The sequence below is a fragment of the Pteronotus mesoamericanus genome, unplaced genomic scaffold (genome assembly GCF_021234165.1).
Source record: "Pteronotus mesoamericanus isolate MK-2021 breed Mesoamerican mustached bat unplaced genomic scaffold, CSHL_Meso_final contig_82, whole genome shotgun sequence".
NCBI classification, from domain to species: Eukaryota; Metazoa; Chordata; class Mammalia; order Chiroptera; family Mormoopidae; genus Pteronotus; species Pteronotus mesoamericanus.
In genome coordinates, this window is record NW_026555265.1 from 11,029,887 (window position 1) to 11,056,445 (window position 26,559).

General features: G+C 34.6%; 1 pseudogene; it reads left to right on the forward strand.

The window, feature by feature from the left end:
- The window catches only part of LOC129079799 (zinc transporter ZIP12-like), a 40,873-nt pseudogene extending 15,172 nt beyond the window's left edge, over positions 1-25,701 (forward strand).
- Positions 25,702-26,559: the final 858 nt, after the last annotated feature.

The window sequence follows — 26,559 nt, forward strand, 5'->3', positions numbered from 1 at the left end:
TTTTTTTTAAAAAAAAATCATGCTTATTCTATTACAGTTTTCTCAATTTTTCCCCCTTTTCCCTCCTTCGCTTGTCCCCCCCACCCCACCCACAGTCAATTCCCACTCTGTTGTCCATGTCCATGTGTCATTCATACGTGTTCTTTGTCTAGTCCCTTCCCCTTCTTTCCACCATTGTCCTCCTTCCCCATCTCCTCTGGTCACTATCAGTCTGCTCCATGTTTCCTTGCCTGTGGTCTATTTTGTTCATTAGTTTATTTTGTTGAACAGATTTCACTTATAGGTAAGATCATATGGTATTTGTCTTTCACTGACTGGCTTATTTCACTTAGCATAATATTCTCCAGTTCCATCCATGTTGTTGCAAAAGGTAGGAGTTCCTTCTTTCTTCTTCTTCTTTTTTTTTAATGCAGATTGATTTTATTTATTCATTTTTTTAATTTCAAGATTCATTACAAAATATTAAAAAATTTAAATCCATTATAAAGTCTCAGCAATCATGACAGCTGCACAGAAATAATCAATTAGATCAATGAAATAAAATGAGCATTCCAGAAACAAACATATATCTCTTTATAACAATGTAATATATGAGTAAATTGATACTTCAGATCAATGGAGAAAATACAGTTTATTCAACATATAAGGTGCATGGATCACTATTATTTGAAATAAAAAAATATAGGGACCCCTATTTCACACATTATACAACAAATATTCAGGTGAGTTAAAAATCAGTATGTAAAATCTAAGGAGTTTTTGGAGAAAATACAAAATAATATTTTTCTTACCCTGAAGTACAATATTTAAACCCAGAATCTATAAAGTAAAATATTAACAATATGACTATATTAAACATTTAAGACTATATCACAATATACATATAAAAAAGTTAAAGGACAAGTAATAGAGTAGGAAAGTATTTGCAACACATTTAAAAAGAGTTAATAGTGTTTTTGAGGTTTTTTAGGGAAAAATTTCTACAAACTTTTAATCAAAAAATGGATAAAGAATACCAAAAAGTCACTTAAAGCTTTTTTTTAAAAAATAATAGAAATAGGCAAGAAATATACCAAAACAGGTTTAGTTTCAACAAATAAAAAAGGAACAATTAAAATAACATATCATTGTCACAATCAGATTAATAAGTATTAAAAATATTGGTAATATCAAGTATTGGTGACTGTGTAAGGAACTGGATATTCATAGACTCTTTTTCTTCATCTTCTTAAAGCAGTCCCTTCAGCATATCTTGAATTGCTGGTTTGGTGAAGGTGTATTCGCTTATCCTTCTTTTGTCTAGGAAAGTGCTTATTTCACTTTCCATTTTAATTGAGAGCCTTGCTGGGTAGAAGAGTCTTGGTTGCAGGCCTTTGCTTTTCATTACTTGGAATATTTCTTGCCATTCCCTTCTGGCTTGCAGTATTTCTGTTGAGAAGTCAGCTGTTAGCCATATTGGGGCTCCCTTATAAGTTATACCTTTTTCTCTCTTATTGCCTTTAGGATTATGTGTTTGTCTTTAATATTTGCCATTTTAATGATTATGTGTCTTAGAGTGGGCCTCATTGGGTTCCCATTGAATGGGACCCTCTATACTTCCTGGACTTGTGGGACTTTGTCTCTCCTCCAATTAGGAAAGTTTTCCATCATTACTTTTTCCAGCTGGTTCTCTATCCCTTGCTCCTTATCTTCTCCTTCTGGTATCCCTGTCATACGGATATTACTATGTTTCAGGTTGTCCTGCATTTTCCTAAATGCCTTTTTGTTCTTTTTGAGTCTTTTTTCATTTTTTTGCTCTTTCAGGGAGCTTTTTTCTCCCTTATCCTCCAGCTTGCTGATTTGATCCTGTGCTTCATTGAGCCTGCTTTTGATTCCTTCTACTGTGTTCTTCAATTCAAAAATTGTCCTTTTCATTTCCTCTTGTCTCTCATGATAGTTTCTATGTCCTTTTTCATGCTGATATACTTTGCAATACATTCCTCATAGTTTCCCTGTAGCTTTTGTAATTCTCTCTGAGCTCACTGAGCTCATTGGGCTTCCTTAGAACCACTGTTTGAAACTCAATATCTGATAGTTTATTTGCCTCTATTTCATTTATTTCTATTTCTGGGGATTCCTCCTTTCCCTTCAGCTGGGGGGTGTTTCTTTGTTTTCCCATTATTTGTGAGACTCTTCTTTTTTGCTTTGTCTTCTCAAATTGATCTGTTTTGATTTCCTGACTGTGGTGTGAATGTCTAAGGTAGGAGACCACTGTTTTTTTTTCCTTTCTGGATCTGCCTCTGATGATGTCAGGTGTTGACCCTGTCTGACCTTAGGCTGTCTGATCAAGACTTCCAGGAATCTACTGTCGGTGGCTGTCTGCTTCAGCTGTTAAGCTAGTCACTCTGCACTCAGCAGTCAGGCTTAGAGATATCACTGGGTGGGACAGAGTTCCTTCTGGGGATGGGTTATTGGGTCCTCTCACGCTGCTCCCACTCAGGGGAGCGTCTGCCTGCACCAGATAGCTGCTGCCATATGGAGGAGGAGTCAGCACCAGGATCCTGCCAGCTACTCTCTCAGTTCTCTCCCCAAAACCTCTGTCTCCAGTGTCCCCTCAAGTGTCTCTAGACCACTCTGTTGCCCCTTTAACCAGGGATCTACTATTTGTGGCTGCCACTCTGTACTCAGCTGTCAGGTTTTAGCAGTACTGGGCCTAGGCCAAGCCTCCCGGGGGCAGGACTATTGAGTTTTATCACACTGTTGCCACTCAGGTGAGTGGTCTGCCTGAGCCACATGGCTGCTGCCGTTTGGGGGATGAGTCAGCACCAGGATCCCACCGGCTACTCTCTCAGTTCTCTTCCCAAAGCCTCCTTCCCCAGTCTCTACTCAGGCGTCTCCAGCCAACTCTGCCCCCTTCTTTGCTAGAGTCCAGGGTAAGTGGTTGCAAATAAAAATTTATGCGTTGGCCCTTTAAATGGCTCTTTGTGTATCCAGCCGCATGTGTCCGGCAGAGAACAACCCTGCTGCTTTTCACAGCTGGCTATTATCTGTGTTCTTTTTGGGCTCTGGTATTGTAGGCTGGAGATCCCTGCTTATGATTTAGACCTTGCTCATCCCAGGGGAACCCAATTGGCTGTTTCAATATTCCTTCTGGTGCTGCTGCCTGTGGGCACCCTGCCTACCTTCTCAAGTCTCTACCGCACTCCTTACCAGCTGGGTTGTGCTAAAGCTGATTCTTCTGTCTAAAGCTGAGGAGTTATAAGGCTCCTCTCTCGCTATAGTTCAATTGTTTGTTTAAGGTGATTTCTCCACAATTTAGTTGTAATTCCAGGTTGGTCCTAGGAAGAGGTCAGTGTTACTTCCACTCACTCCTCTGCCATCTTGATTCTCCTCTCATATGCCTACATGAGAGTTTCAAAAAACATCAAAATATTGTCCCAAACAAGAAATGCTTTAATTCATAACTTCAAGTTTTAACTTCTTATGATTTATTATTATTTAATGTAACATTCTTATGTACTCACATAACATAAGAAAAGCACAGGATTTAGTGATAAGAAGGCTACATGAGCAGAACAGGAGTCCCTTAGAGCTGCTCCCTCTCTATATTTTCTCTAAACATTTTTAGTAAGATATTGACATATGTTGGAAAAAGTATATCTTTTTCCCGTAACTAAACATGCCAGGATTCGTACTCATGGTAAATCCAGCATTCTCTCAGTTTGCAAATGATAAAATACCTAACTCTCTGTATTTTCTACTATTTCTTATCACAATAGCCTTGATCTCCTATTGGAAGGAATAAGTTTTAGACACAGTATTGCTGGTTATAAGTCAATAAATGAGAGAGATCATGATGGGTCAGGAAAATTCCATCAGAACTTCAGCCCAGAAGTTGGAGATCCAGTCAGAACTTCTCTGTTGCTCTCCTCAGGGATGGCAACTGAAGCTCAATCCAGGGGCTTATGTCATTGAAGACAGGCAGCAGTACGTCAGAGTGTGCTATCTCGAAGAGTATTTACATCCTCTTTATTAGATATGTCTTTAATTCTAAACATGCAAAAGAATATAAATCCTTAACTACATTAAGAATGTTTTTGAGGTTTTTCCAAAGAGGAAATAAACAAGCCACCACTGCAATGTAAATAAAACATTATTTTTATTTCCTTTCTTCTTTAATTTATTAGGGTGAAACCAATTAACAAATTATATAGGTTTCAGGTGCACAATTCTACAACACATCATCTGTACACTGTATTGTGTTTACACCCCAAGTCAAGTCTCTGTCGATCATCATTTATCCCACCTGTACACTCCTCTGCCTTCCTTCATTCCCCTTGCCCCAGAAATCACCATACTGTTCTTCATGTCCATGAGTTTTTTCTCTCTTTTCTTCTTTTTGCTCAATCCCTCCGTAGCCTCCACACTGCTCTGCCAAACCCACAGCTGTCAGCCTGCCATCCATCTATGAGTTTGTCACTATTTTGCTTGTTAGTTCACTTGTTCATTAGATTCCACATAAGAGTGAAATCATATGGTACTTATCTTTCACTTTAAGTTCCATAAGAGAAAGTTGAGGCACATTTCGTGACATAGCAGATAGTATTTTCTTTTCTTTCTTTTTATTGTGTTTGAGGTTATAAAAATATGTTCACACCACTCATATCTTTGTACCTTAGATGTTTTGCTTTATATCTTTTAAGCATCTATAAATTTCCCTCCTATAGATTTTTCTTTCCTTATATTTAAAAAAGTATACTTATACTGTTAATCAAAATGGTAGCTAAAAATAACATGCGCATATAGCTTACTGACATAGGGATCTTATTAAATTAAAAAAAATTCCCTGTGAAATAACAACCATCATATCTATAAACTTTAGTCTTAAAATCATCTTAAAATCTGAAATGTAAATTCTCTGATAACTTATGCACTGGTTAAGGAAAAAATCAAATCAGCATTAACTTGATTGCAGCACAATTTAATTATTTTTCTTGATATTAATTACACACTTGTGTGTTTTCTTTCAGGAGTAGCTTAAAATCTATGGTCTTTGTGTATAGGAGATTGATGATAAAATTAGGCTAATGAATTATTTAAAGGAAATCATGAACTCAGTAAACACTCATCTGTGTTTATTCAATAAAATAAAAAGAGACATGAGCTTCAAGTTTCCATAAAAATGACTTCAAATTTAAACCTCTCCCTGACTTATCAGTTAAGTAGGATATAATGCTTAAACTTTAGAGTTTTAGTAGAATACAGAAATAAAAATATAAATCATTTAGCTCTGAATTTGTCCTATGGAAAGCACTCAACAGACATTAACTCATGTTCTTATAATTAATATATAACTACATGGTCATTTAATAAGTTTTGCTTAAGTTCTTGAGTCGGCTGCAAAGGTAGAAGAGTATGTGAATACATGCAAGTGTGAACTTTCTTTGGTTGCTGGGTGTGTATAGACACGGATATTTATTAATTACCAAGAAGGTCTTGAGATAGCCTGAGGGAAAAACCCATTCCCAAGAGCACCCTGGACGTTATTATTTTCTCACCATATGAACAAAGTCTTTAGCAAAAGAGAATGAAGCCACCCTGCAGAGAAAGACAGATGCTTGTGTGTGTGTGTGTGTGTGTGTGTGTGTGTGTGTAAGACAGAAATAGACTATCCTGAATATTTGAGTCACTTTCACATTATCCCTGAAGTTCCTTTAGTTTAATGATCCTTCATCTCTTATTTAACCTAAGTTAGAAAGTTGGGTTTCTCCTAGTTGCAAAAAAGGAAAAATGACAAATATTTCTCTTATATTTGACATATGAACTCAGAGAAAACCTACATTTAAGTACTGACTCAGTTTTTACCAGGTATCTGAGACAGGGAAAGTCACAACCCTTTGAAATTTCATATACTGCTCCTATAAATTGGGAATAATTAATTATATTTGTCTCACAGCACTGCACTTTATCAAAACCAGGTAATTTTATTGTTGCAATCTCTACTAATAGTAATTTTTAATCACTTTTTTCCCAGTTATTTTACATGTGTATAGCCAGAGAACTATTTTTTATCTGGGGAAAGATTGTAAATACTGAGCTAACAAAGCAAAACACACTGAACTAATTCGAGGTGATGATCAGGACTTCTGGGCTCTAACTGTGGCTCCCTTGTGTCATTGTGAGATTACTCAGCCTTTCTGCTCATAGGCAATGTAGGTTCAGTTTGCTCTCTCCATTGATACTATTATATAATGCCTCATATAAATGCTTAAATAGTTTGTTCATACTTATTATTTCTCTTCATTAACTGTAAAGTACTAAATTCAAGGACATTAAATTTACTTGCAATTATATCCCATTTAAATAATATAAAATATTTTTCTCCGATTTATCAGGGTTTCTTCTCTTTTCATATTCTTGAATTTTCTTGTGGATGTGAATAAATGTCAAAACTTGTCAGTAATTCAAGATGAGAGTCAATAAAGAATATCATCTTTTCAAATTCAAAAATTTATCTAAAGGAAAATTCATATTTGTTATGAATATTTATGGACAAGATCCTATTGTTTAATCATTGTAAAATAGGACAAAAATTTACAGTTGTACATTAAAGGAATTTTTTCTTCTCAACGCATCCATTTCTCCCTCTAAGAGGCTACCACTATTTCATTTTTGCCTCTGACTTTAGAAGTGATATATTTACCTAACTAATGCATAGCTTATTTTCTGTTCTTAAAAAAGGATTATCTCATATGCATTGCACTGCATCTTTATATATCACATGCCCAATCAAATTTACTTCAGTAGTCCTAATGATTTCATAAAATCTCACCATTGATTTAGCAACTCCCTGTGGTTCCCAATGATAGGTATTTTAATTTTCCATTTTATAATGTTATAAGGAATGCTTCAATTACTTCTTTTAAGGATATAGCACTATGAAATTATTTTCAAATACTTGTTATGGATTATGTTTTACAGTGCATATAAAAAATCACAATTGAAAATTTTGAATTATTAGCCATTTTTTATTTCCATTCCTAAACTCACAATGGAAATAATGTCATTAATACTTAGTAAATAAAAATATTTTCACTAAAGGAAGATAAAACCTTACTTTTAATAAGGTTACCTTAAAGATTGAGGGATAAAAGTGTAGCTTGCATTTTGTTATAAATAATGCAATACCAAAAGGACAAAACTAGAAAGAAATGTATATATTGTAAGAAATATTATACCAAAATTTTACTGACTTTTTTTAAGACTCTTAATTTTAAGTCAGGGGAAATAAAAGCATAAAAATCTAAAATTAAAAAAAAAAATTTTCAAGTTCTTCTCCTTATTGTGAGACAGGCCAATAAGCCAGGACAAATGGAACAGGGAAGTTGAAATAGACAGCTGAACAAACTGGACCAACAATTTATAGCCAGATACAGAAGGTCACCTCCCTAGACATAACATCTATGCCTCAGTTGTATTTTACCTCCAGGCCCAGAAAAACAGCAAAACTGGGCAGACGATGCCAGGATCAGCTCCAATGACTAACAACCCCCTGCTCTGGCACTGACCAATCAGTAGTGAGGCACATCTGGAAAACCAAGGAATATTCTGCCGAAACCCTTCCTTGAGACCGCCCTAAAATTTCTGCCTGCAAGAGAGACATAAAAGCTAAAGATGAAGGATCTAGTGTGCATGCATTCTCCCTCTGAGGAGCAGCCTACTCCATTCCCTTCCCCCTCTCCTTTCCTCACTTTTTCCCTCACAGGCAGACATCTCCTAAACTCTAAGGGACCTCATGAGACTTACAACCTGGGGAGCAATGGGCAGCGGCATCTCAATCCAGGCCAACCCTCTGAACCTGTCTCTAAGGCTCCCTTTCCTTGGACTTCCCAGTGAGCTAAGGTCTCCTAGCCTGGGCTCTCTGGTTACTTCTACGCTAAGCCCTTTCTTGTTTCACTGTCCTCCGCTTTAATAAAACTACCCTCATAGTTGCCTGGACTCATGTTGTGAAATCTTTCCTACGTGAACTCAAGAACCCACACACTACTGGCTGGCCCCAAGCAGATCCACTCAGGGCCAGGTCCCCTGTCTAGTAACAGTTGGAGCTACAGAAATAAAGATAAAATTGAAATTAAGACAAACATGATAATAAGTTTTTGATGCAAAGTATTAACATTTCAGAATACTATACATTTTTTAATTCGCTTACAGATTGAGAGTTTTTATACACAGCAATTGAAAAATTTGGTTTTCCTAATTTCTTTCATATTAAATAATTTTTTACTCAAGAATCAGGTTAATGACATTAAAAAGTCAACAAGATATTTATAACTTAACAATGCATTTTTCTATGTTGTCTATCAAAGATCTACTGGAAAATGTTTGATTCAGAAAAAGCTTTGATTCTATGTCAAAATAGATCCTTAATGTCCTCATAAACACTTTGCATTAAATTGTCATATTTCTTCCCACTAAGAAAATAATAATTTGTCTGAATGTATAGGTCTTGGTAGCTGACTTTTATCTATTCAGTAGCTAAGAAAGTGGGTTCAGAAATGTAAATCAGAGCTTGAGCTATGGCTCATGGGCAAATGACTGGCTTTTCAAGTTTTCTTCCTTTCATGGGGAAACTGAATACTAAAAGTGTGTTTATTAAAAACAATGTTTGGATTGAATATGATCATGTATGTATAGGAGTTTGCACAGTTCCTGACAACACACCATGCTCAATAAAATATTAATATACAATTTGCCCTCTGTTTCCGTGTGCTCTGCATTCATGGATTCAACACACCGCAGACAAAAAGCAGTTGAAAAGAAAATGTTACATTGTTACTGAAGTATACTATACATTTAGGTCTACAATGGTTGCATCTGTACTAAACATGTACAAACATTTTTCTTGTTATTATTCTTTATGCAATACAGTATAACAACTACTTAAATATTATTTATATTATATTAGGTATTATCAATAATCTAGAGATGGTTTAAGTATAATGAAGGATGTATTTATATGCAAATACTACTTCATTTCACATAAGGAATTGAGCATCTGTAAATTTTGGTATCTCGGGGGTTCTGAAACCAATCTCTGTGGATACCGAAGAATGAACGTAATCATATTGTTCCTATAAATTATTGTGTTATTATTGAATCAATATTCTAAATATAAACAAATCATTCACAAGCTTTATAATTCCATTACTATTATTTATGTAATATATGTAACACCTCCCAATCAAACAAAAAACACTAATATACTGTGAAACCTTCCAGCAAATATGTTTAAATTCCAGAACAAATACTTAGACCAAAAGACAGGTGTCTTGATTCCTAGGCCAGGGTTTACATTGCTTTATCTCTTTAATATTTTTCTTCTTGTACTCAAAAAGTTTGATGGTTTTGGTGAGCAGCTTCCAGATGCCCCTGCAGGTAAAACCTGCAAGCAGATAATCTAGACAAGTGTTCAAATTGTAGTTCCTGGACCAATAGTATTGCTATCATCTTGGAACTGGTTAGTAATATAAATATCTTGGCCACAGTCCAGACCAACAGAATAAGACCTCTTGGGGTAACATCCAACAATGTGTTTTTTTTAAGACTTTATTTATTTATTTTTAGAGAGAGGGGAAGGGAAAGAGAAAGAAAGAGAGAGAAACATTGATGATGTAAGAGAGAAATATCAATCAGTTGCCTCTTGCTTGCCTCCAACCAGGGACTGCCCTGCAGCCCTGACTGGCATACACATGCCCTGACTGGGAATCAAAAGGACGACCTTTCACATGGAGGGATAATGCTCAACAAACTGAGCCACATCAGTCAGGGCAGCAATCTGTTTTTAAACAATTCCCCTAGATAGTTTAGATGTACATTCTAGTTTGAGAGACACTGGTTTATGCTGAATATTAGGATATTATTGGCCAGAAAACCCTCAAATCTGGCAAAAAGTGGTTGTGAATGCTCAGCTCCTTGAGAAAATCCCCAGCCCTCAGTTTCTTCACATACAGAATATGTGAATATTCTGAATAAGTGAAGTGAATAAGACATCACTTATTCCATACCAGCGGGGACAACCTACCAACCCCCAATAAGGAATGACCCCAGAGAAAGTTGAGAGGAAGACATTGCTCTCAGAGATAACACCAAATGAAACAAACAAACAAACAAAAATATATATATATATATATATAAAAACAACAAGTGAGTGAGCCAAATTGACTGACAAAAACATACTCCATTTCTAGGAAGGTGAGTCAATAAATGACACTTTTACTGACACTCTTTCCCCAAATACAATAATTTTGAGGGACAGTATTTTGAAGAAATTTAATAAACTGGGTAATTGGGTTTTTTCCCCCCAAGATATTTGTTTTTGTTACAAAAAACAAGCTTCCTTACTTTATAAAGTCCTATAAAATGAATAGTGTTGTGATTTCCTGTGCTATCCAAAATGGTAGCCACTGGCCACATGTGGCTATTTAAATAAAATTTTATAATTACTTAAAATTAAATAAAATTTAGTTTCTCAATTTTGGTAATGATATTTCAAGTACTTAATAGTGGTATGAACCTAGTGGATACTATACTGGACAATCCATTTACAGAACACCATCACCATTACTTAAAATTTTGCTCCATATCACTGATTCAGACAAACCAATGTCATGATTCATACTTTATGCAAATGTTTCAGATGACAGGCATTTTGGTCATTTATTTATTTATTGGCTTAATTACAAAATTGTTTTTTGTTTTGTTGCATAGTTTAATGTAACACAGATAAAATGTAAGTACCTGAAGTTAGTGATAAAAAAATATATATAATTATAAAAAGACAAAAAGAAATATAAGATGAAATTATTACACAAAATCTATGCCTCTTATACATTTTTTACAGGTAAAATTAAAATTTATTATTTTTAGCAGCCAGTTTCAAGAGAAGGCAGAAAAAATGTTAGAAGATTTGGGAAGTTCACAAAAGAGAAACTAACACGTACCCCATACTTTTAAATAATGGAGAAGAACCATTAAGTTCAAAGGCTTACCAGATATTTATTTTGTGGTTTCTCATAAAAAGGACATGAATTGAACAGAAAAAAATACATGGTCTTACCATGAATTTCATCAAGCTATTTCATGTCCTGTCCATCTGTTGTATCAGCTGGAATCACAGCAATGTTCATTTAGGATAATAAATTTTATAGGATAACAAATTAATGGTAGCATTTAGCATTCAGATGAAGGGTCTAACTTCTGAAAACTGTTAGAAGAACTGGCTTTATAGAGCTTCATTATGTGATTTGATGCACAGATAATTTTGAAAATTATTATAGGCATGATTACTGAAAAAGGAATGTTCACATAAATTTTCATACAATAGGGATTTCATATAATTTGCACATATATGTTAACTCTTCAATTTTCATTACCTAAATAATGGAGGCTATTAGGAATTGCGCATTTTTTAGAATTTATCCCACAGAGAGTTATTCTCTTTCACTTACCATTTGGATTTGGATTTGGATAGATGTAATATAACAATAAGCTCGAGATTATGTTCTTTAAAAAGTCCCAGAATATTGAGTTGCTGTTTTTGGTTAAAGATGAAGTTATATATTTTACATGTCAAACAGGAGAGAGAGTGTATTGAACTATTGTTCTGAAACCTGATGAGACTGAAAATTATGTGAACCTGTATAGAAAATCAGCCTACTTCTCAATATAAGTAAGCTGAGGATTTGACTATGGACTGAAATCTTTGTAAACACTCAATAAACAGTTGTTCACTAGCACCACTGACAATGTTAGCATCCAGTAGCCGGATTGACAACAAGTGTTTAAAGATGATTAATTGATGGTACAATGTCAGGCTGGATGGAAGGGTCTTAAGGCATGCCAAAAACCTTTGATTTGGCCCTCTCCAATGCATAGCCTTTCAATGGATAATAATTTCAACACATTTGCAGAGGACACAAATATAAGATAGACAGTGACTAAGTGGTTGATAGAGAAACTAAATTTAAAAATATTATGTAAGATAAAATTATTCAAATATATTTTGTTAATATTTGAAATGAATAAGTGTATTATTATGCATCAAGATGTTAAATTTAACTAAATGCATAAGGGAGGACTTTTGTCTTTACAGCAACTCTTATACGGATTTTGTTTGAATGCAATTTATTATGAGCCATAAATGACATAGGCTGCTACAAAGCCTAATGCCAATTTTTGCTATAGTGACAGAAGCCTAATGTAAAATTTAAGGAAGTAGTGAGAAATTATCGCTGAGCTCTGCACTCTTATTTTTGTTTGATTCTGAGCAGCACATTTTAAAATAGGCTCTGACAAGTTACTGATGTATGAAAATGTATGTTAAGATTGATGAAAGTTCTGTAAACTATGTCATCTGAGGACATTATGACCCAAATGAGAACTGCTGGAGGGAACTCAGTCTGGCAAGCCAGACGGATTGTTCTTTGGAAACGGTGAAACACAGAGCAGGGAATCCAGGGTCAGTCAGGTAAGCAGCGCTCATGACAGAAAGCCATCCTCATAGGGAAGGGCAACTGTCTTACAGCTAAGGACGGTGGACCTGTCAAGAGAAGGCAAAGTCCCGCTTCTGGATGGATTGTTTTTCAGAGCAGCTGGTAGTTTTCTTAGGCAGATGCTCAGGCAGACTCTGACAAAGACTGCAAGGGCTGAATATTTAAGACTAAGTAGAAATCTCCAGTTTAGAACTGAAGTGCCAAGGAAGAGCTGGACTAACACTATAAAGGGAAATACGTGAACAACTTAAAAAATTTCTATTTAAGTTTAGATGATGATTTACATGTGTTATAGTAATTAAGTGACAGCTGAACCACAATTTTACCCTCCTGCATCCTTGGCAGAGACTGCTCTGTACTCATGATACTCTTCCTCACTGAAGAAGCCCATGACCTTGAAATAATTTTATTTTTAAAACACAGCTTCAGGCTAACAGTACAGAAGAATAAGCAGGCAAGATGAACCACAGAAGCTGGGTAGATTGGGTTTATAGATGGATGCAAACATTAAAAATAACAAAAACAAGGTAGCTTTAGGCCCTCTTGGGAGGTGCAGGCCAAGGGCAGCCATCACCTGTGTTTTGCCCAGGGTCACAGAGCATAAGCAACAAGGCAGTTTGTAGATGGCTGCTACTTTTGCTGGGCTTGGAGGTGTCTGGGAGAGGCCCAGCTGCGAACCACCACTAGTGCTGGGTCTCAGGCCATGAGTGAGAGAGACAGGGCATGCTGCGGCCAGGAGCTGCTTTTTGAGAGATTTTAGGACATGAGCCAAGACAGGCCGGTTGTAAGGAAAAGCCACTGGAAATGGCTGGGGTGGGCCCTCAAATAGGGTGAGGCAGCTCTCAGGTAATCACCAGGGCTGGCCAAACTGTCTTAGCCAGTTGGATTGAGACTCAGATGTCAGGGAGGACTCAGAAGAGAACAGTGGCCTCTGCCAGCACTCCATCTGGGAGGAAACCACCCCCAAGCTCTCGCCCTAAAGCTAGACAATTCAGTTCCTCCCCGTATGTCCTGGAGTCTTTTCAGCTGTCTCTCTCTTTCTTCCTTTCCAACCCCCCTGCTCCCTTTCTCTAATCAATAAACAAAAAATTGTTTTTAAGTAAGTATGCTGGGGTCTCCAGAAGCTCTCTGTCTCACTCAGACACGATCCTTACTGGTTTTCCAGCACTGAAACACTGGGTTAAAAGACCTGGTGTGAGGCTGCTACCCCTCATGCTTCAGGGGGTGACCTCCTGATTTTTATCTGCCATGCATGGCTGTGGGATCAGCCAGTTCCATGTTTCTGCCCCCCTTTCCTGTCTTTTTTTTTCACTTCTTTATTGAATTTACTGGGGTAACACTGGCTAATAAAATTATATAGGTTTCATCATCGGTATATTGCATCATGCATTCACCACTCCAAGTCTCCTTACATCATAATTTATCCCCGCTTCACCCTCTTCTACCTCCCCCGACCCTTTTTTCCCTTGAGTAATCACTACACAGTGGTCTGTGTCTATGAGGGTTTTTTAATCTCTTTACCCTTTTCACCTAGCCTTGCAACCTCCTTCCCCTCTGACAGCTGTCAGTTGATTCTCCATCTTTAAGCCTGTTTTATTCTGTTAGTTTATTTCATTTAGTGGATTCCATATATGAGTGAAATCATATGGTACTTGTCTCTCTCTGACTGGTTTATTTCACTTAGCATAATGGTCTCCAGGTCCATCCATGCTGTTGCAAAGGGTAACATTTCTTTCTTTTTTAGAGCTGTGTAATATTCCATTGCGTAAATGTATCACAACTTTTTTATCCATTCATCCACTCGTAGATACTTGGGCTTCTTCCAAACCTTGGCTCTTGTAAATAATGCTGTAATAAACATAAGTGTGCATATATTATTTTTAATTAGTGGTTCAATTTTCTTTGGATATATTCCCAGATGTGAAATTGCTGGGTCATAAGGCAGTAAAAATTTTAATTTTTTGCGGTAACTGCATACTGTTTTCTACAGTGGCTGCAGCAATCTACATTCCTACCAGCAGTGCACAGGGTTCCCTTTTTTCCACATCCTGGCCAACATGTTTGTTTATTTATTGATGATAGTCATTTTGACAGGTGTGAGTGATGTCTCATTTTGGTTTTAATTTGCATTTCTCTAATGATTAGTGATGTTGAGAATCTTTTCATATGTTTATTGGCCATCTATATGTCCTTTCTGGAGAAGTGTCTATTCAGATCTTTTGTTAAAAAGGTTGTTGTGTAAAACAAAGGTTATGTTGAATTTTATAAGTTCTTTTTAAATTTTGGATATTAACCTCTGATCAGATATCATTGACAAATATATTCTTCCATTCAGTGAATTGAGAATTGTCTTCTTATTTGTGGATGGATTCTTTTGCTGTGCAAAAACTCTTTGGTTTGATGTAATCTCATTTATTTATTTTTTCTCTTTCCTGAGGATATATATATAAGAAAAAAATATTTCTATGGGAAATGTTTGAGATTTCACTCCCTATGTTTTCTTCTGGGATTGTTATGGTTTTGAGTCTAACATTTAAGTCTTTAATACATTTTTTGTTTATTCTTGTGTATGGTATAAGAAGGTGACCTAGTTTCATTATTTTGCATATATCTATCCAATTTTTCCAACACCATTTATTGAATAGACCATCTTTAATCTATTGTATATTTTTACTCCTTTGTCAAATATTAATTGACCATAAAGACTTGGGTTAATTTCTGGGTTCTCTATCCTGTTCCTTTGATCTGTATACTTGTTTATATGCCAGTACCACAGTGTTTTGATTACTATGGCCTTGTAATATAATTTGACATCAGGTAGTGTGATTCCGTCAATCTTGCTCTTCTTCCTCAAGATTTCTGAGGACACTCAGGGTCTCTTGTGATTCCATATACATATTTGGAATGATTGTTCTTTTTCTGTGAAATATTCCGTTGATATCTTGGTAGTAATTTCATTCAACCTATACATTGCTGTGTATATTATGGACATTTTAATGATGTTAATTCTTCCTATCCGTGGACACAGAATATGTTTCCACTAATTTGTAAATTCAATTTCTTCCCCCAATGTGTTATAATTTTTCATGTACAGGTATTTCACATCCTTGGTTAAATTTATTCCTAGATATTTTATTTTTTTATAAACTGATTGTAAACTGATTTGTTTTCATAGGTTCCTTTTGTTTATAGTTTATTATTGATGTATAAAAATGCAGCTGATTTATGGATATTCATTTTATATTATATTTCTTTACTGAATTAATTTATAAATTTTAGTAGTTTTGGTGGAATCTTTAGGGTTCACTATACACAGAATCATGTCATCTGCAAATAATAACACTTTTTCTTCTTCCTTTCCAATTTGGATGCCTTTTATTTCTTCTTGTCTGATTGCTGTAGCTAGGACTTCTAGTAGTATGTTGAGTAACAGTGGTGAAAGTGGATGTCCTTGTCTTATTCCTTATCTTAAGGAAAATGCTCCCTCCTACCAGTCTTGATGTGGCTTCTTTATTATATCCTTAGTTGTAGGACTTCTGTTCAGCTAAATTTTAGGCATTCTGATGATGGTTGTCTGTAGTTTAGTTGCAGTTTTAATGTGGTTGTGGGAGGATTCAAGTACCACATTTACCTATGTCACTATCTTGGTTACCCCCAAGAAGTAATGAATTTATACAATTATATCAGTGATAGCATTACCTGGCACAAAGTATAAGTTCTAGAAATATCAGCTATTATTATTATATATTTTTAAGTAGAATTTAAAAGTCTTATGCAAGGCAAGATGGTCAAGTATATAAGTCTGGAGTGACATTGATCTTCACTTGAATTCTGGTTCTGCCAGAATCTATTAGTCGGGTGATTTTAGCCAATTTACAGGTCCTGTCTTCAACTGCACTGCTCAGTTCTTGTAGACTTATGTCTATAGCTTCTTTTGAGTCCAATCATCTCATATTTCCTGCTGCCTCCTGCTTTTCCCAAAATTACTATCTTTTCATGCTGCCTCCTGTTTTCCCCTCAAATTTTTGTCTTTTCAAAATAACCTTGCCTTCTCATGATGTACCTGAAGGAAGACAGCTTCAGTTTTGTCATTATTGCCTCCAGGGATGTTTCAGGCTTCAATTTGCTTTATGGCCCACTTGTTTATTTTTCTGGCAGTCCCGGTTATCTGCAGAGCTCTCCTCCATACCATATTTCCAATGAAACACGCTTTGCCTATCAACCTCCACTTTCTAATGTTTGCATTTATACATAGAAATTGGAAATACTTTAGTGTACATGACCTTAGCCTTGGCCTCTAATGACACATCTTTCCTCTTCGTGATCTCTCCTAATTCTTTCTGACTTTCAGAGTCTCAACCCTCTCTTGATTTCTTCATTGTAGTCTCCACTTGAATTTATGACTGAGCCAAAGTAAGCAAAATCTGTTACATTTTCAATGTATTCACTGTCTAGATTAAAGTTTCTTCTGTGGTGAATTTTGTCTTTTTGATTTTTTATTTTGGTCTTTTTCTGTGTTACAGAAAAAATTCTACTTATTTGTGATATGGTGTGAAGTTTAAATAGAGTAATACATACATACATATATATATATATATATATATATGCACAAATAATTTATACTAAGGTAGAATCTTTTTTTATTAAATTTATTGGGATAACATTGATAAATAACATTATATAAATTTCAGATGTACAACTTCATTACATCTATTCCTCCTATTTTGTGCTCAGAATCTTGATAAATGAGGGGTATTAAGACCAATGTTGTTAATTCGTTATAAACTTCAGTCAGCTCAATATTTTACTGTTACATAATTAATCAACTCAAATCGTTCTAAAATAAAATAAAAATAAAGTTTAAAGTGAAATAAACTTCATATCAACTTGAATTTCTTGCCACATTTACAAGAATATAAAACTTTTGACTTTGTCAAAAGTAATTTCATGTACTGTGTACTCCTTTCTGGGGGAAAAAAGGGAGGGTTCTGAACAATGGCAAACTATATATATACATATATATATATATATATATGTATGTATGTATATATATAGTGACAATTGATTAAAACTGAATTTCAAAATGTCCAAACAGCAATTTTAAAGAAATAATTGTGGGAGTTTTATCATTATTACTATTTAGGGATATCTTCTCAAACTTATCTAAAAACTTGGGCTTTTAAAATTTTCCAGTGTTATATCCAAAACTAAAAATAAGAATGCATGATCAAAGGAGTTCATTTAATTGCATTGCTTTGACTTTTATAACTTGAAGCATGGAATTTAATAACCTTAAGCACTGGAGGAGTCTATCAAAATGTCAATAAAATGCCTATTAAAATAGAGATTAAACAAAGTGCAGATACTATACCATGTGTAGCCTGATCCTGCTAAGTGGTAATAAAATTTAATGGGACACATTTATATTAAATTTTATCTCAAAATCTCAGTGACATTTTGTAATGTTAATGTAGACCCAGTTATTATTTGGAAGATGTTTTGAGGGTATTTCTCCTTCTAAAACAAAAGCACATGAAAAATCAAATCTGCTTATACATCAAACATGTTGACTGGAAAAAAAATAACAGCTAGAAAAATAATCCAGATATTATCAGAGGAAAAAAAATAAAATATTGCCTGAAGATCTGTAGAACAGATCATTAAATGTATACCAGCCTGCTTAGAACTTTGATATGTGGTTTTACTTATAATAGGTATTGAAATGATTGGGGAAAAAAGTGGTGACTCATGTAAGATACAAACCTGAGGACTCTCTAGTCACTTAGAGTACTTTTGGAACAATAGCTATATAATTTTTATATAAAGCATACAGGGATTTCCTTCAAAAGAGTTGTGACATCGAGTTTATTTTAACATTTCCCTTTCTATATGTCTTTCTTCTTTATCTCCAAATATATTCTTCAAGAGTTCTTACCCCCAACATCCTTTTTCCTATTCAAGCATCCCAGGCTGCTCTCTGCATGCACAGCTAAATGATAATGTGAAGAACATATGGTGCAAGAAATGAAACTATGACCTAGTTTTCAAAAAACTTGGGTTTTTATCATACATTTCTTTTATTTTGATAACCTTGGAGGACTCTCTTAACTTCAGTAATCTTTGTAAAACAAAGAGTTTGGGTTAAATTTTTCTGAATTTCCCCAACTACTGGTGTTTGAAGCAGATGACAGTGAGACACATCATATTCACATGCCCAGCATACTGACTTAAAGGTCATTCCAGAAAAAGTTGTGTGATTTTCAGATAGTGTAAAATATTGGTATGACAAATTTGACCAGCAGAGATTCTTTTTTTACGGAGAAAGAAATATGTTTTTATATTCTGTAGGTAACACCTACTCAACACCTTTGTAAGAATCCGTCTCCATGTTTCCTTAGTCAGAATAGGTTAAATTGTGGTATTATAAGACTTGGGGTTAGAAGCTTCAACAGCAATAACAACAAAATGTTTCTTTCTTACCCGGCTAATGTGGATTGACAGTGTAGGACTCTGCTTATTGCTATAATTCACAAAACCAGGCTGTTTAGGGTTCCGTTTCAACATGTGCTTCACAACTACGCTAGTCTTGACCATCAAAAATAAAATATCTGGTCCAGAAATGACATACATTTCTTTCACTCACAGAAATAATCACATATAGCCTCAGTGGATATCAAATATATTGTTAACATTCGATATTGGCTATGATTTTTAAATTGATTATTTACACAAAACATATCCAACTGTGCACCTATTCATCTTCATTTGCACAGTGCATTGCATTGAATATCTTTTTTTTAAATATCTTCAGCAACATTGATAGCATTCTCTAAATCTGGACTCAGCCAACACTTGAGAGACTGAATCATCAAAGTGTATTGCAGGGATCGCTGAGCAAAGGAGAAATTTGAATATGAAGCTGGTGTTTCATTTTGGAAACTTTGCCAGTGGAGTAAGGACCTTGGGGTACTATAATTCACAATCCATGCCCTAGAATTTCATGCTTATTGAACCAGAACTCAACAATAAAAAGAAATGTAATAGCTCACGCTAGAGGTATTTTCTAATTATTTAAGATTAATCAATCATGAGCTGAGATTTATTTAAACACCCCCTTGGTATGAAAGAGTCTATGATACTTTGTAAATATGAGATGCTATATCTCAAAAACAAAGATTAAAGTAGACACATATTCCCTTTACAATATTAACTTACAAATAAATAGAAAGAATATACTTCTACTTTGTAATAATATTTCAAACAGATTAAATCTGAAGAAACTACTATAAATTATGCATTCTTTCTCATTTAAATATTATTTTAAAGCATATTATAATGAGTAGACTAATTTTACATAGTATAGGTGAGTCATAATTACAAAGGAAATTCATGGCCTTGCTGTTGCAGTTTTAAACGCCAGCACTTTAAGATGTCATTTACTTTGTAACAACAACTTACACTAAACATATTATCCAGAGAAAAGGCCTGTCTCATAATACTTCAGAGGATCTAGAATGTTTCATAAAACAGATCCAACAACTTTATTTATTTATTTATTTTTTAAATTTATTTACTTTTTAAATACATTTGTCTCTGCCTCCCCCCCACCTCTTTCCCTTGCCCCTTCCCACCTTCCCTCCCTCAGCTCTTCCCCTTTGGTTTTGTCCATGAGTCCTTGCTATATGTTCCTTGACTTTCCCCTCCCCTTCCCTTTCCCTGCCCCCCCTTCCCTCTTGTCTCTGTTGATTTCTTTTCCTTTCAGTGTTGCAGATCCAACAACTTTATATTAGAAAGATTAAGTAAGTTTTTAAAAGAGTCATCTCTTACTCTAAAGGAAAGCAGTGTTTATTTTAGTTAGATTAAAAAAAAACGCCTGGTTTATAGACAGTTTTTGTTATAAAATTTTATTTGTAAATCTGTTAGATGGGATTCTAAACATATTTTCTCAAAGGTGCAATACAATGTTATGTCTAGTAGTTACCTCCATTTAACCCATATTTTTATCCGACCAAAATTACTGACATAGCTCTTTTGAACCCTGGGTATAACATAAACAGTACCAAAAGATTCATGGGGGAGAAGAGAGAGAAATGGTGTCTTTTAGCTATTGAAATAAGAAATGTTTGTCTTCAGCCTCTTCCTACATAATTTGTTATGCGCCACTCCAATTCTCCCCCTGCCACAAGCAGCCATGTGATAACCTTGTATGACAATAGCCTTCTAGGCTGGATAGTTCATGGTTTTCCAGAATTAGTGCATTAAGCAGAAACGTGAAAGTTAAGCCAAATAATTTTTCCACATTTTTTCTGATCAAGGATTTCATGGAGATAAAAATATATTGAAAATAGCATGTGTTAACACATGAGTCTTTATGACCTATAGATGTAGCATATCTGTACAAGAGACATTTTACACAATTCTGAATAGAGAAATAGAGAGCTCTAGGCTCTGTTAGAGATATATTCATGTTAATAGCCTTAACACTCATGGAGCATTTTGGGGAGTCTGTACTTTCCTTTAGTTCTACTAATGCATTTGAGTTTTTAATAGCTTTAATTATTTATTTATATTTTAATCTATAGATTATGTTAAAAATATATGTATATAATAGTTATGTTTATTATAATGGTTACCTTTATAACCTCTATATATCATAAATTAATAATCTAGAATTAAACTATTGTTTTCATGAACAGTACAAAAGTTATTAGAGACTTATAGATTCATTAATACCTTAACATTTATTATTTATTTTTCATTCTGGTTGACATAGATAATTTAATTACACAGTAAAATGTTATTTTTTTAATTTCACTTTGTAAACTCAAGAAACTTTCTAATTAATATCATTTATAAGCTTGATAGAAAAACAATAAGAAATTTGAATGTACAAGTTAGATCACGCAAAATATTTAATAGTGTCCACAAATCCATATCATAATTAAAATTTCAAAAAAGAAGTACCTCAAATTTAAAATAAGTACTAATATTCTATGTAGTGTGATATATGGGAGATGACATGCATTGCACCTTTTTGCTAACAATAAGTTGGGTCATGAGTATGTACTCAGCACAGGCCCCAGAAGAAAGTGAATAAAAGACAAAATATGAGAAAAGATATTAACAGCACGTATACATGAGAAAAGATTGATATTCGGGATTAATAAGTAAAGGACAATAAAAAAGTGTAAAGAAGTATATGAATCAATATGGAAAAGTCAAACACCGTAAAAAACACTAGATAATTGCCTTTGTTTTCACAATAGCTTGAGATCTTTCTTAAATTTTAACCTTAAAAATGAAATTATTTTGTCTATTTCTTTAGTCTATTTCCATTTATCAAACATTGTTTCCCCCCCCCAAGGGAAAAACAGATAACTTCCTAATCTATCAGAACTGAGTGCTCTTCACTGCCCAATGCACTAATATGAAGAGCAAATGTCATGGAAAGTAAGATCAGAGAAGCTGGAGTAAACATGGGGAGCTCTCATGCCTTGAGGCAGGTCTAACATGGGTAAAAGAAGAGTGGAAAAGAAGGAGGAGAGGTTAAGATGTGCCTGAGACTGCAGCAGAGTATAAAAAAACATTGCTAGACCAATGGGAAATCTTGTAGTTGAAGCACCCTGTTGCAAGAATCTCATATTCCACAGAAATAGATCTCAACAGTCATTAGCTTGGAGCTATTCCAGAAAGCATCACCTTGGGATGATCATGATGGGGTACCCAGATGAGGTTGCAGTGGGGGCTGTCAACACACTGTGTTCCCCGAAAGAGGAAATAGGAAGGGCACAGGTTGAAAGCTGCCACAGCCTGAATTATGAGTCAATAATTAATAATAAGTTCAATATACAACTATAATAAATATCTGAGCCGTTTCACTCAATTTACTATTAACCTTTATTTTATGATGATTTTCATGAAGGGAAAGATATAGTCATTCAATTATTGGATCCTTTTTTTTTGTAATGAGAAAAATAGAACAAATAAACAAAATAAATTACAAGTAACAGTAATTCCAAATAAAATGTAAATTTTTAAAATTTACCTCATTTTTATTCACTAGAAAATTAGATAAATTAGAAAGTAAAATATAATCCAGTTGAAATTTAAGGAAGTCATATTGCTGAGGGTAGAATAAGAACTTGATATAGGATAAGTAACAATTTGTCAGAATGTTAAAATATATTTGTGATTTGGCAGAACTATGGCATAATCAGGACCACAGAAAAATTTTAAATGATATTTAACAAAGCTTATTCAGGTACATATATTTTAATAAGGAACAATAATATTGAGATTTAATTAGAAACAACAAATTATTAACACAAGAAGCAGCAAATTAGACCTCTTTCTCCAAATCAGACTCATAGAATGATTTTTAAGATCCTCATTCAGTGAACTTTAACATGAAAATTATTTTTGAGTTCCTGAAGCTTTAGAGATGGAAACCATATTGACAGTTGCATTAGGCAATTTGGGTTTGTGTGAAAGTGTGCAAGCTTCTTCTTCAACTGATTTTTTCCAAATAATAGTTATGCTTCAGTATCAGTAGTCTTTTGAAAATGATAAAAATCTTTTGAAAACAGAAGTAGCAATCATAAATAAATCAATAAAATAAATAAATCAGTAACAAGAAAATGTTATCATACCCATACAGGCCAAGACACACTTTTACTTTTATCCTATGTGTTTAATTGCCTGAAAACACAGTAAACAAATCTTCACGTACCAAAAGTCTTTGTCTCTTTGATAATATTTTTTTCCCATAAGCAGTGGCATTGCAATGAGGACCTAGCTCATAATTTAAATTTAACACAGGTAGCAAATTCTCAAACAAAATTTAACAAACAAAAAGTTTGTTAGGGTGTATTTTTCTTATCAACATATATTAAAGTGTATAAAAATGATAATGATTGAGCACAGAGGAAAAAGCTTTTATGCGTTCTCAGCAAAGGTCTTAATTAGAAAATCAGATAAATTAGGTAAATTAGAAAGTAAAATATAATCCAGTTGATGGTCTTAGTCACAGCTTCACTGGAGTCTTTGTTTACTTAGCACTTCAAAGTTATTTTGATTTGGACAGAGGGATCTGTCTTATTATTACCATTCTGCTAATCATGCACTGGATGTAGCCTGCCTCAGGAAGGGCTGGTACCCATGTGCAAAGCCACTCACTTCAGCTAAGGCCAACCTCAAAGGGGTCTGATAGCTGAAGGCTGCCTGCCAGCAGCACTCCAAGCAGCTATAAGAATAAGTTCTCTTATCCTGAAGTAGTATCAAGATAGTATGTCACAACCTCCGCTGTACCTGCAAAGGAAATTTTTACATGGATACTAAAGGAAATGCATACTCATGCAAGTATAATCAGCTGACCTTTGACAAAAGAGCAAAGGAAATACAATGAAGGAAAGATAGTATTTTCAACAAATGGTGCTGCAACAACTGGACATCCACATGCCCCAAAATAAATCTAGACATACACCTTCTACCCTTCACTAAAATTATTTCAAAACTCATCATGGACCTACATCTTAAATGCAAAACTATAAAACTCCTTGAATATAATGTCTATAAAAATCTAGATGACCATCTGTGATAGCTTTTTAGATAAAACACCAAAAGCACAATCTATAAAAAAATAATTCATATGCTTGATTTCATTAAACTTTAATCTCCTGCTCAGTAGAAGTCACTGTTAAAAGAACGAGGAGACAAGAGAGAGGCTGAGAGAAAATATTTGCAAAAGATACTTCTTTTACTTTATCCAGTGTCTTTATTGGATCTTTGAATATTTGGACTGTTATCCAAATATACAAAGAACTCTTAAACTGAACAATAAAATGAACAACATAATTAAGGATGGGCAAGAGAACTGAATAGACACCTCACCAAGAAAGGTCTACAGGTGGCAAATAAGCACATGAAAATATGCTCCACATGAAATGGCAACTTAAAACAACAGTGAGATACATATCTATCAGGGTAGCCAAAAACCAAAACACTGACAATACCAAATGCTGGCCAGGATGTAGAACAACAGGAATTTTCATTAATTTCTGGTGGAAATGCAAACTTGTACAGCCATACTGGGAGACAGTTTGGTAGTTTCTTACAAAACTAAGCATGCTCTTACCATATAATCTAGTAGTTGCACTCCTTGCATTTATGAAATGAGTTAAAAATTTATGTCCACGCAAATACCTACACATATGTTTATAGCAGCTTTATACATAGTTGCCAAAAGTTGGAAGCAACCAAGATATCATTTAGTAGATTAACTGATAAACTATGGTGCATCCAGACAATGGAACATTATTTAGTTCTAAAAAGAAATGAGTTATCAGGCTATCAAAAATATAGAGGAAACTTAAGTGCATATTACTAAGTGAAAGAAGTCAATCTGATGAAGCTACCTACTGTATAATTCCAACTGTATGGCATTCTAGATAAGATACACTATAAAGGCAGTAAAAGGATCAGTGGCTGCCAAGAGTTAGGAGGAAAGGGAGAGATGACTAGCAGAGCACAAAGGACTTTTAGTATACTAAAGCTATTCATTAGAGTAGGACATTGTAACAGTAGATGCATGTCACTATACATTTGTGAAAACACAGAATATACACGAGTAAATCCTAATGCAAACTATGGACTTTGGGTGGTAATGATATGTCAGTGTAGGTTCATCAATTATAACAAATGTGCCACCATGGTGTGGGATATCTGCTGGGGGAGCTGGGGGTGTGTAGTTAAGGAGTATATGGGGAGTTTCTGGACCTTCTGCTCAATTTTGCTGCAAACACAAAACTACTTTAAAAAGTAGTCTATTATTTTAAAAAAAGAAATACATAGAAGCAAATGGAGTATTCTTTGGGATAGAAGTCAGAGGTAGGGCTGGGCAGGAGGGGAGGGTGAGAAAGTGTGGTTGATTATCTAGTCAGATGCACACCAGAGGGTATTTATTTTGGTGAAATGCTCTGTTTCCAGAATCTGTTTCTTAGTCTAAAGCTCAATCGTATCTGTGTCAAGAATTAATGAAATACTATAAATTATTTATGAGCCTGATATACAGATATCTGTAAATGGATATTATATGAAGACTAAAAATTTGCATTAATCTGAAGAGGGCATTGTCTACTTACAGGCAAACTCTACAAGGAGTCAAATTATCCAACTAATTCATGAGGATCATAGCATTCAAATTTAAAAAATGGATGATTTCTATGCTATTCTCCGCAATGTGAAACACTGGTATTTTTTGGAATGGACTGCTGAGAACGATCTGGATAGGTGCTTCCCTTCTTCAGTGATATCACGTCTTCTGTTCTGAGGCTGACCTGTCATTCCCAAGGACACCATGTTGTGATTCACACATTTGACATCTCCGATCAATTTACTGTAAAGTGTTACAAGACTAAACTATTCTGTGTACCCCAGTTCTGATCAATTATATGTTGACATTTTACATTTTACTTTCCTAGGTAAGAATAGTTCACTCATAAGAGAAACTTGTTACTGCCTGCATGTATCATTTGTGCTTCATAACTTATGTTGATTATACATGTGTATGCATATATGTGTATATATGTATGTGCATAATTTGTGGCTACTAGTGACTCATTATGATTATTGATGAGTATGTTTCAAGGTAGAACCATAAATATAGATGAAGAAAGGTGGTTTCATTTGGTCATTTGCTTTGATTTAGTAGGAATGTTCACTAGTTCAGTATATTTTTATTAGCATACATAGTGCCTATAACCTGTCAAGGCCCTAGGGACAATAACAGCAAACCACATTTTATCTGATTCTCATAGAGAGCATGTCCTGGTGAACTGTTTATCACTCATTTTGTCGTAGGAGGAAAACAACCACACATGCCCGTTTCTTCTTTATAAAAACAGGCTAACTTTGCTCAGGCTTTGCTATTTTAATTGATTTTTTAGCTGTTAAATAATTTGTCCTAGAGCATCAAGAGCAAGATCCATCTCTTTTAACCTCATTTACTCCAAATAAATATAATTGTATGTGT